The sequence below is a fragment of the Microtus oregoni genome, unplaced genomic scaffold, assembly GCF_018167655.1.
Source record: "Microtus oregoni isolate MIOR12 unplaced genomic scaffold, Mior012 000020F_ref0000438, whole genome shotgun sequence".
NCBI lineage: Eukaryota > Metazoa > Chordata > Mammalia > Rodentia > Cricetidae > Microtus > Microtus oregoni.
In genome coordinates, this window is record NW_024543079.1 from 35,428,664 (window position 1) to 35,439,316 (window position 10,653).

Sequence of the window (10,653 nt, forward strand, 5' to 3'; positions counted from 1 at the left end):
AACCTGTGTGAGAGGGAGCACCTGTGGAGCAGGCAGTTCCGCCTGGCTCTTTGCCCGTGTGGTTTGAGATGATGGGCACCCTTGAGGAGGTGGTCGCATGCTCTTTGAGATGAGTGGTAGGACATACAACCAAGGCTAAGCTGTCAGGGAATGGGTGTCTTTGGAGGGGGAATCTTAGGGTGGTCATCTTCTCTATGATATGGCGTGCAGTGCTTCGTTGATGAGCTACCATGTGAATGTGGTCCCTTGAACCTCTGGTGAACTAGAGGATATATCATAATGCCTGTAGTACCACATGTAGGATTGAAATCACGCTGCGGCATCAGTTGCATGGCTTGTGTTGTGGGTAATAAGACTTGTAAACAAGTAGTCTGGGCTGTTTTTCCAGAAAGAACTTGCCTGTAGAAGCGGGGAGGGTTTATGGTGGGGAAAAGATGTGTGGACGTGCCTGCACACTCATCTCCAAACTGTCAAGGAAAGTAGAAGAAGGGGGGAGATGGAGACGTTGGCTTGCTGTTTCCTATAGCTAGCAGGGTGCAATGGCAAGAGAATGCAAATTAGATCTACGCTAAAGAGTCCTTTCTGTGATCCTCGGGGCCCAGGAGAGCAGCTAGATAACAAGGAGGAAAAGAACAAGGTGAAACGGATAAAAGATACCCTTTGGGACTGACCTTTCATACAAAGGAGGGGAATATCTGCGGTCCAGCATGTAGGTCGAACATTAATCATGACCTCGTACCAAACACTATGTGACTGCTTGGGCTGGAAGGACTTTTAAACAAGCTCTGTAAGCATCACAGCCTGGTCTGTGAGGCCAAGGGGTGAGGGGGTGGATGGGATCCACTGAGTGCGGCAGAAATAGGAAACCGGCTAACATGGCTGTCCAGCCCTCCTTGAGAGAAAGGCTGCAGAGACTGAAGCAATGCAAGGGAAACCAGAATCCAACGGGACGGCTCCTATGAGCAGTCGGGAACTCTTAATTATTGCCTTATGCGGTTCCCACAAATGTCAGGGACTGACAGACAATCCAAGAAGAGCAAGCATTGTCGGGAACTGAGTATAGGAGGGTGCTGGTTGGTGGAGGTTTACTAAACTAGAAAGGGCTGGAGTCACAGGAGAGAGCTGAGAGAGAGACTTGTTCAGCGGGGACCCAGGGAATGGTACGGGCCTTCAGTGGCCTTGCTGAGACCTATGGTGGAGCGTGATCTATATAAGGTGGCAGAAACTCGGTGGAGCCAAATGGTTTAGAGCAGCTTACAAATAGATTCATGAACGGAACTCAGGAGGGGTTGAGAGAAGGACAAAACAGAAAAGGGTCACTCAAAGGCAAAGGTGGTGATGTGTGCGTGTCAAGCCGGAGTTTTCCAAGAGAGAATTAACAGAGAGTGCTGGCAGCACCTAGAAGGTTCTAAAGTCTGAGAAGCAGTTCACAGAATGCATGAACAATAAAACAAGGCAGATGTAAAAGCTTGGGCTGGTGGTGAAGGGTTAACTCCCCCGACTATGCAGTCTATGTGGCTCCCTCTTTGCCCAGTTCAGCTGCCCAGTTGCCCAGGTGTTCTCTCTCTCTCTCTCTCTCTCTCTCTCTCTCTCTCTCTCTCTCTCTCCCTCTCTCTCTCTCTCTTTCTCTCTTTCTCTGCTGTTGGTTGCATTGCAGAACTAGGTGGTAAGTACCTATTGCTAAAGGCATTGCACACTTTGGATTCAGGATTTCAGAAAATGAAGATAGGGATGAACTGGAAGTTCCCTCCATGCTGTCTGGCTTTGATAGTGCCAGAAAGTCCCTTGTGGGTTACTGGGGGAGAATTGTCATCAACGGTCCTGTTGGCTATATAGACTTTAGGTCTTCAATTACCATATGCCAGGCAAGATATGCTCATTGGTGCAACAATGACCCAACAGTTAGGGTGTAACCAGCTGCTTTCCAATTGGGTTTTAAGGCCCATTCCACAATGCTGGTCATGTGGCTGCCATAGTCATCCACACTCCTGTGGGTAACCCCTTATCTACACTCCTTTACACACTCAGTAAGTCCACTGGTTCACGCAGCTAAACTCAAGTGGGATATTCTCTTTTGTCTTGTCATTGTGGCCTTTTGGGGTGAATAGCTATTGGTTCACATCTCCTTAGGAAAAGTCACACGACACTGGCCAATAAATAAACCACGGACAGCATCCTCTCAAACTGTGAGAAACATAAATCCTCCCCCTTTATTGGTGCCAGGCATTTGGTCACAGTGACAATAAAGCGGCTAATTCATTCCCACCCACAAAGACTCTGTCTCAGAAGAATTGTGATACGCCCCAAGGAGTACTAAAGGCTGCTGCCCACCTCATGCAGGTGCTTGTGAAGTAGACTTTGGGGCTAGAGAAATAGTGGAGACATAGAAAGCAGAACCAGAGTGGGTATTATATTTTAAGGTGACCTCTGGGCTGTCCAGAGATGAGTGGACCGGCAAAGGTGGAGACTCCCAGCTGAAGGTTGGGAGATTAGAGGAGGGGCAGACAATGCCATGCTTCTCCATCAGTTTAAAGTCCCTTGTTCTATGTTTCTCATTGTCTCTGATAATTCAGAAAGCATGATGGAGCCTGGGAGATTCTATTGCCTCAGACATCTTGAGTAGTGGGCAGACAACTTGATCTGCAGTCTGCATTGAATGAAATATGAATGCTCCTAGGTATGGAAGAGAAGGCTTTTATTATACATATGAGGGAGAGAACAGCCAGAGGCATTTGGAAGATTGAACATGGCCAGCAGAATAGACCAGGCCATTGGTGGGGGCAGAGAGAGGGAGTCAGAGAGGAAGAAAAGAGGGAGGAAGTCAAGCAAGTGGACAAGAAGAGGAAGAAGAACCAAGAGAGAGGGACAAAGAGGCCAAGAGAACTTGTGGAAAAAGGAAAGAGGAAAGAGAAGCTGGGGGAAATGAAGCTTGAAGCTTAGGTGCTGGAGAGGTTTAAGGTAGGGGCAGGGTGAGAGGTGCTGAGTGAACCTGGCCTCTGTAACAGGTGCTTGTGATGTTGAGCGAGTCTTGTGGCCGCTGTCATCGTCCCTGGTGGTCTTTACTCTCATGGGGTCCTCAGGTGTTTGCCATGAGCTCTAACTGTGCCACTCCAGTTCCCATTAGAGGAGAGTATCTGCCTCTGCTCCCTCATGGGAAGAGCCCTCTTCCTCACACAGACGCTTCTGTCCTTTCTGGGCATCTCTGGAGGAGGCCGCAGTTGACAATGACAACTGGTTCCACACCATGCATGAAGTGCCACAGGTTCCATGTCATGGCTGCTACAATGAAGGCTCATCAAATGCTGTTGGGCGCATACATTTGGGAGGGCAGCGTTCCAACTACACCCTTCCCTTGAAACAGTATAAAGCATTGTAAGTTTGCAATGGCTGCTTTGAATGCACAGGCAAGTGTTAACGTGTTAATTGTTGACTTACCAGAAGCACTAATGAAGCATTTAGGGTAGTAAAAGCAATTGGCAAAGAACATAGAAGCTGGTGCCTGAGATTGGGTCTGTGATAATGCTTAGTCTCAAATCAAAGCTCTCTCTGCAGGTTAGCTTTGGTGGTGAAAGAATTACCAAACTGCAGAGCCAGGCAGGAAAATGCCAAGGAGCTCACTTCTTGGGACTAGATCTGGCAAGAAGTAGAAATCAGAGACTCAATATTTCAAGTACTCTTATTGCAGTATAACATACAGAAAAGTACACACACACACACACACAAATACAAAATCCAGTCATTTTTAATAAACTCTATACCTCGATCTATGTATGCAATAGGTTATTCCCAGCACTCAGATCCTTGGTGGTACCCAATGTCTTGACTTCTAATATCAGGCTAGACTTCCCTGTCTTTCGTGTGGAATCTAGATGAAGTCACATGGTAGGCTCTCCTTTAGGGCTGACTTCTTTTGATTGACATCATGTGTGTGTGTGATTCACCAACATCATCATCTTAGAGACACGATCTTTGGATTCTCACTGCTGGATTTGGTTATATAAACAGACCACCATCTACTTGTCTGTTTATCTTTTGTGAATGAATCTATTGCTATAAAAATTCTTTTGTAGGTCTCTTGGTAAAGACAGTGTTTCCATTTCTGTTGGGCAAATACTCAGGAGTGGAATTCTGGCCACTGGTGAGGCATCTGGCACACCCTCAGGACACCCACTTCCAACACGGACGCCCTCAGTTTAAAGAACTGGCTAAATCCTCATTTCACTCTGACTGCCGCATGAGAAAATGTCAGACTTTGCATCTGGATATGAACAACAGCCAATGAACGTGACAAGTAGGTGTGAGGGTGCACACAGCGGAGGAGGCCGGGTTTGAAAGCCAGTGCGGGAAAGGCCAAACCATCCCAGACCGGAGTCAGACAGGAGGACACATTCTTAAGAGATTCAGAGAGGGAGCAGGTGCAGAGGAGTGGGAAGGAAGGTAATGTGGGCTTCCGAGAAGCTGAGCCCCACGTGAAGCCTCCTCTCGCAATACCTGACGTTCACATAGCCCAAGCTTGCCAAACATCTTAGCGTGGGACAGGGGTACACCCTCACTCACCTGCATAATTTCCTTGTGAGTTTTGAGAAACAACGCCTGGACAGAATGAGAAGTCAGGAGGGAAAAACAGCAGGTTTCCACCAGGTGGAAGAGAGGTGTAAAAACAGACTCTACAAGGGCCACTTAGGGTGAGGAGAAGAGGAGGTGCTGGACTTGTGCTGGGGCCTGAAGCAACCTCCACAGCCTCGGAGCACACAACATTCATTCCTTCAAGGCCCAGAGCTCACCCCCAGAAAATCTTAGCTTGGTTCTGAATGAACTCTTTCTTGGTCGATGCATATTCAAGAACCTTGTACTATTTCCACTTTCTTCATGACCACCCTCCCACCCCCAGCTTTCAGTTATGAACCTTCAAAGGGGTTGTTATTCAGTTTAGTAAGCTGGTGTGTAGAGAAAGGGTCTTCAGACTGGATTGTGAGAAAAGACCAATGCCCCTGCCTCCCGAGTGCTGGGATTAAGCATAGGCAGGCGGATCTCTGTGAGTTCGAGACCAGCCTGGTCTACAGAGCTAGTTCCAGGACAGGCTCCAAAGCCACAGAGAAACCCTGTCTCGAAAAACAAAAAACAAACAAAACAAACAACAAAAAAAAAAAGACCAATGCCCGTGGGCTTCCCTTTCATTGAGTTCTCTGGTCCATAGTCCACAATGAGCCAGGGTGGATGACGCACAGCAGAAAGGGCCTGGAGGCTTAGGAAACTTCCAAGTGGTTTCCTTCTACATTGAAGTTGGGGCCTTGGAAGGGCAAGCTTTATTATGAAGCTGAGTGGATGCCTCCAGCGTGTAAGGGCACATCCCTTGCCTGAGTGGTGCTGGTGAACGGGGTGGCAGGCATGCCCACAGGGTGGGCTTTGCATCATTGACGGCAGAGGCCTTTGCCAGCTTTCCACAACTCCCACTGAATTACAGCCAACACTCCCTGCTTCATGTTAACTCGTAATTAGCCTAGCTTTATGCCAGGACTGTTTGCCACATTATCTGTGTGGGAGGAACACTCGCTGGCTTAGAGTTTTGGCATCTTCACAGACACCAGGCAAACTACACAAATTTGGTTGAACATGCAACTTTTCACTTGGTGCCAGACCATCGTGGTGCAGTGGTTGAGCTCTATACAGAATGGAAACATTTCTGTTTGTTCTTCGGTGGGCACAAGCAGGTGGCACCTTTGGCAATCCTAAAGTGAATGCTGAGCAGAGACTTCTAGCTGTTTAAGGGCACAGAGTAGACCAGATCTCTTGGGGGAAGTCCGGAAAGCCTACATGGTTATGAGGATGTCTTAGGACTTTCATAGAACAGCAGGCACACTAAGGGATGCTCACAAAGAGATGGTGTCCACTGAATTGTGTCCTCACAGAACGTCTAGGTTGAGATTCTAACCCCTAGGGCCTCAGAATGTGACTGTATTTGGAGATCAGGTTTGGAAAGGAGAGATTGGTTAGGTGGTTAGGATGAGGTCACATGTGTGAGCCATAATCCAAACACAGCCCAAGTCCTAACAAGGAGAGGTGACTATGACACCCACGGAAGCCTTTTGCAGGGAGAAGGTGACCTCTGTACCACATTCCTGAGCACTAGTGTACACTGATCACAAAGAGTTTCCATAGTATGCCTCTGGGAGAACTAATGGTGCACCTTTGAGCAAGTGACAGGTGTTCCTGGATGTTATCAAGGCCCAGGGACTAGACAGGACCCTGGAAGGCAGTGGACCAGGATGATGTGTGCTCTGAGACAGAGACAAAGACAGGAGAGAGAGGACGAGGGAGAAGGGGAGGGAGCAGGGAAGGCTGCAGAGGTATTTGTCTAGGAGTGGGACAAAGGACTGCCTCTGGCTAGAGAGGAGACAGACGGTTTAGGAAAATGACGGTTTATATTGGTAAAGGTGGATACCTCCTGTTAGGATGAGGTATTAAATTTTAATTGGACAGGTTATTTAGGTGAGCCAAAGAGAGCTTTTGATTGCTGGATTTCAACATTTTGATAGCTGAACATTGGTAGTCAGCCTCAGGAGGAGGAAGTGGCCAAATAAGAGAACAGACTTAGGGGCTAGCTTTAGGAATATAATCTAACAGCTTTCAGCAAGGCGAAGGGAATGGGGGAGAAGGGCAAGGCCTGCCAGAGCCTTGTTCACCATGCTCTAGCTGGCCAGAGATCCTTCAGTAACCACCACTGATAATAACATTTCTAATAGTTTCCCTGTGTATTTCATTTCTTTGTCTTCTACAAGATACATCTATATCTATAGATGTATATTTACAGATTTGTACTTTGATTTTTATAACATAATATACAAATTTAAAGGATTAAAAATTAAAAAAATAATTTAAAAAGTATAAAAACTGTATTTTGTTATATTACATTTAGCTCCTTTTTTGTAGAAAACAAATGGAACATTTATTTTTTCTTTAAACTCAAAAGCAATATTAAGAAGGTAGGGTAAGAAATTAAATATAAGCACAAGTTCTACCCTAGCCCTACTTATGCAAGGCAGTATAACCAACTGGACTTGTGGAGAGACTACCTGGGCTCAGAGGATCTATCAACAACCTCTCTTGTTTGGACCTGTTTCATCTTCAGCCACCTCTCCTCTTGCCCTTTGGTGGACCTGGAACAAAACACCAGTTGACACTGACTGGCTGACTGTACCATTAAATCTTGACCACTGAGTCCCTCCGAGGCAGCCTGAGCCTCTTTCTATGTTTCATACTCAACTAGAGGATACCCCTTCAAGGATTCCGTACACCTGTCCAAGTCAAGGAGGATGGTTTTCATTTCCCCATAGCAGGCGAATATGGTATGGCTCTCTTCTTCAGCGGCTTCTTTGTGGACTCTAGGGACAGAGAGAATCCAGCCTTGAACAGAGCACTGTGATCCAGGTTCATTGCCGTCCTGCTCCACACTTGTAATCCTCCCACATCCGTCCTTGGGACCCCTTTGGAGCCAAAGCTGCGGCCCTGCTGTTTCTTCACTTTCTCTTTTAGTTCACGGAGTTCCTTAAGTAATGAGTGCTTTTTGAAGCATAGTTTACCGTGAAACATTCTATCACATGTATATTGTATATGTACCTTAAAATTTAAATTGTGTTAAAATCAAATTGGCTCTGAGGGTCAGAGTTCAGAATCAAGTGCTATCAAATTCTCTAGTGGGATGTGTTGGCTGAGGCTGCCTGTTTGTTCCCAACTGCCTAGACCACTAAACAAACACAAGAAGTCTGTATTAACTGTAATACTGTTTGGCCAATATCTTAAGCATATTGTTAGCTGCTCTCATATCCTAAACTAACCCATCTCCTTTAATCTGTGCATCACCACAAGGTCGTGGCCTACTGGCAAAGTTTCGGCAGACTCTGGCAGAGGTGTCTGTCTCCTGCGGATGGTTACTATGTGGCTTCTCTCTGAATCCATTTATTCTCTCTCTATATCTTTCTCAGCGTGGCTATGTTCTGTTAAGCCATTGATCAAAAGCAGTTTTTTTATTTAACAATGACAATAATACATATTCATAGCATACAAAGGAAAATCCCACATCAGGGATGAAGTGTGCTCTGACCAATGAGACTCTAACAGTCTGAGACATGTGGTTACAACAGACTCATGTGTTGGAGGCTTAGTCCCTATCTGGTGGCTGCAATCATTGAGAGATGACTGAGTTGTGTCAATACCAACTTCATCAATGGGTTAATCCATTAATAAGCTCACACTGAATGGACCATTAGGAGGTAGGGCTTCCTTGGAGAAGGCAGGTCCCTGGGGATGTCTTTGGAGGTGCTATCTTATTTCTGGCCCTTTCCTGTCTGTCTCTCTGTTTTCTGACCATGAGATGAGCATCCTGCCCCACTACATCCTTCCCACCATAATCTTTGCCATAGGATATCCACAACAATGGTACCAAGTGACCATGAACTGAAAATTTAGAAACTGAGTCAAAACAAACTTTTCCTCCATTAAACTATCTTTCAGGTATTGATGACAGCAATGAAAAGTATAAGTAACTAACATGGATATTAGAAGACATTTCTGTAGCACTGGCCACCTTCTAGAGGGTTGCCAAGGAAGTCCCTGGGAAGACGAGGAGGCGACTGTCTAGGAGGGTGGTTGAACTGGCTGGAAGTTATCAGTGTGAAAATTTACCAATTTCTAAGTATGAGAGGTGCCTTGAATGGACATACCAACCAGTTTATCCTAAGGGAAAATTTAAAATTATTTTCATGATTTGGGGACTTTTTTGATTTTTTTTTTTTTTTTTTTTTTGTTTTTTTTTGTTTTTTTTTTTTTTTTTTTTTTTTTTTTTTTTGAGAAGCCAGTGTCTCAGAAGTGTGGCCTGGGACCGTGTGGGACAGCAATGGCCCTCTGAGGCCTAATTCCCTGCCCTGGTTTTCAAAGTATCATGAAATGTTGGACCCAGAAACAGCAGCTTGAAGAATCAGTCCTAGGCTCTGGGAGGAAGGACAGAGGTCTCTTTCTGCTGGATGTTGGCTTTGAGGTAGCTACCCCTGAAAGTCCCTGTCATAATTCTGAAGAAAATTACTGTTTATCTTACATATGCCTCTTGAGCCCCTGAAGCCTGTATCTGTGTTAGAGAAACAACATGGCCCCAAATGCCACCTTCCTTGTTCCCTTGCAGGAACTGTGAGTTAGCTTACACAGAGCAAGTGAATCTGCTGAAGGCCCAAGGAGACTGTGTGGTCTTGAGGTTAAGATAACGGTAGAAGAGAAGCCTGCGCCTTAGAGAAAGCTCGCCAGGGAAGCCAGCTGGTATGTCAGTTCTGAAATAAGCTCCGAGCTCCACTGCCAGGAAGGCACTAATCCTGTTGACTCGGACGGTAGCTGGGCGTGCTGAGGTAGGCAGATTTCCACGAGTTAGAGGCCAGCCCGGGTTATAAGAGAGCCTGTCATAAACCACCCCCACAAACCAAACAAAGAAACATAATAAAAGGAACAAGAAGGTAAAGACGCCTCTGCCATATTCTGAGCCCTCAATGGTTCCACCAAATGGCTGACCGCACCTAGAGGAAGGAGTATGACTGACTCCAACCTTGGCATCTTCTGGCCTTCAGGTCAGCAGTAGAATGTCATCTGGGAGCTTGCAGACCCCACAGACTCCGGAGCTACAGAGCCTGCCCTGGCCTACAGTCTCAGGGCCCGCATTTAACTAGCCTTGAGTGACTGAGGCATGTGTAGGAAACCTTCCTTGGTGGGATGGCTCCCACCCTGATTTAGCTTAGCATCTCACTAACGGCAGACCTCAGGGTTGGGGCTCAGCTTCATGGCGTTCACAGAGGGACATGCCCATCCCTTTCCACGCTCCTTTTGTCGTTTGCCCAGTTCTCTCCTTCTAAGAGGATTTCCAGACAGATATCCGGTCTCTGGCACTGTATGTCAGAGCTGGTCAGCCTTCCGTTTCTTGATCTTTCAGAAGGCAGCAGATTTCTCAGCATAATATCTGCATCAGCAACACCTCACCACCTGGAAATTTGTTAGAAATGCAAATTTCCAGGCCCCACCCCATCCTCAGGAGTCAGTAATCCTATGGGTGAGACCCATCTGTGTAACAAGTCTTCCAAGGGTTGTGGATTCAGCTGCCAGGGCCTTGTGCTAGAGTGGTCCATGGGTCCAGCACAGCATCATCTAGGAACTTGTTCTGAGACCCAGGAGCTGAGACTGGCAGATTCATATGCATATTCAAGTTCAAGGAGCCCTGCTCCAGGTCAAGAGGCATCTGACAAAATACTTGAGCCCTGCTGTAGCTTCCCTAGAGAATGTGGGTAGGACTCAGGAGAAGGCAAAGGTTGAAAATAGGTCAGTGGAGATAAATCCCAGTATGGGGTAGAGTTCTACGGAGCCAGAGAGGCAGCCTGGTTTAGGTGGAAATTAATCAGAATATTTGGATCAGCTGGTTGAGTCAGGCCAAAGGTTCTGGATTGAGGCTCCTACTGGAGTAGATAGTAGTTCAGACCTATTTCCCTCCAGAGGTGGAGAACACTCTGAGGTTCTTAAAGGAGAAGGGATGGGGCGGGAATAAAGGCAGCATCTGGCAGTTCTCCAGAACCATTTGCAGGGGACAGACAGGGATATACTTAAGGTATTTACTTTTTTGTTTGC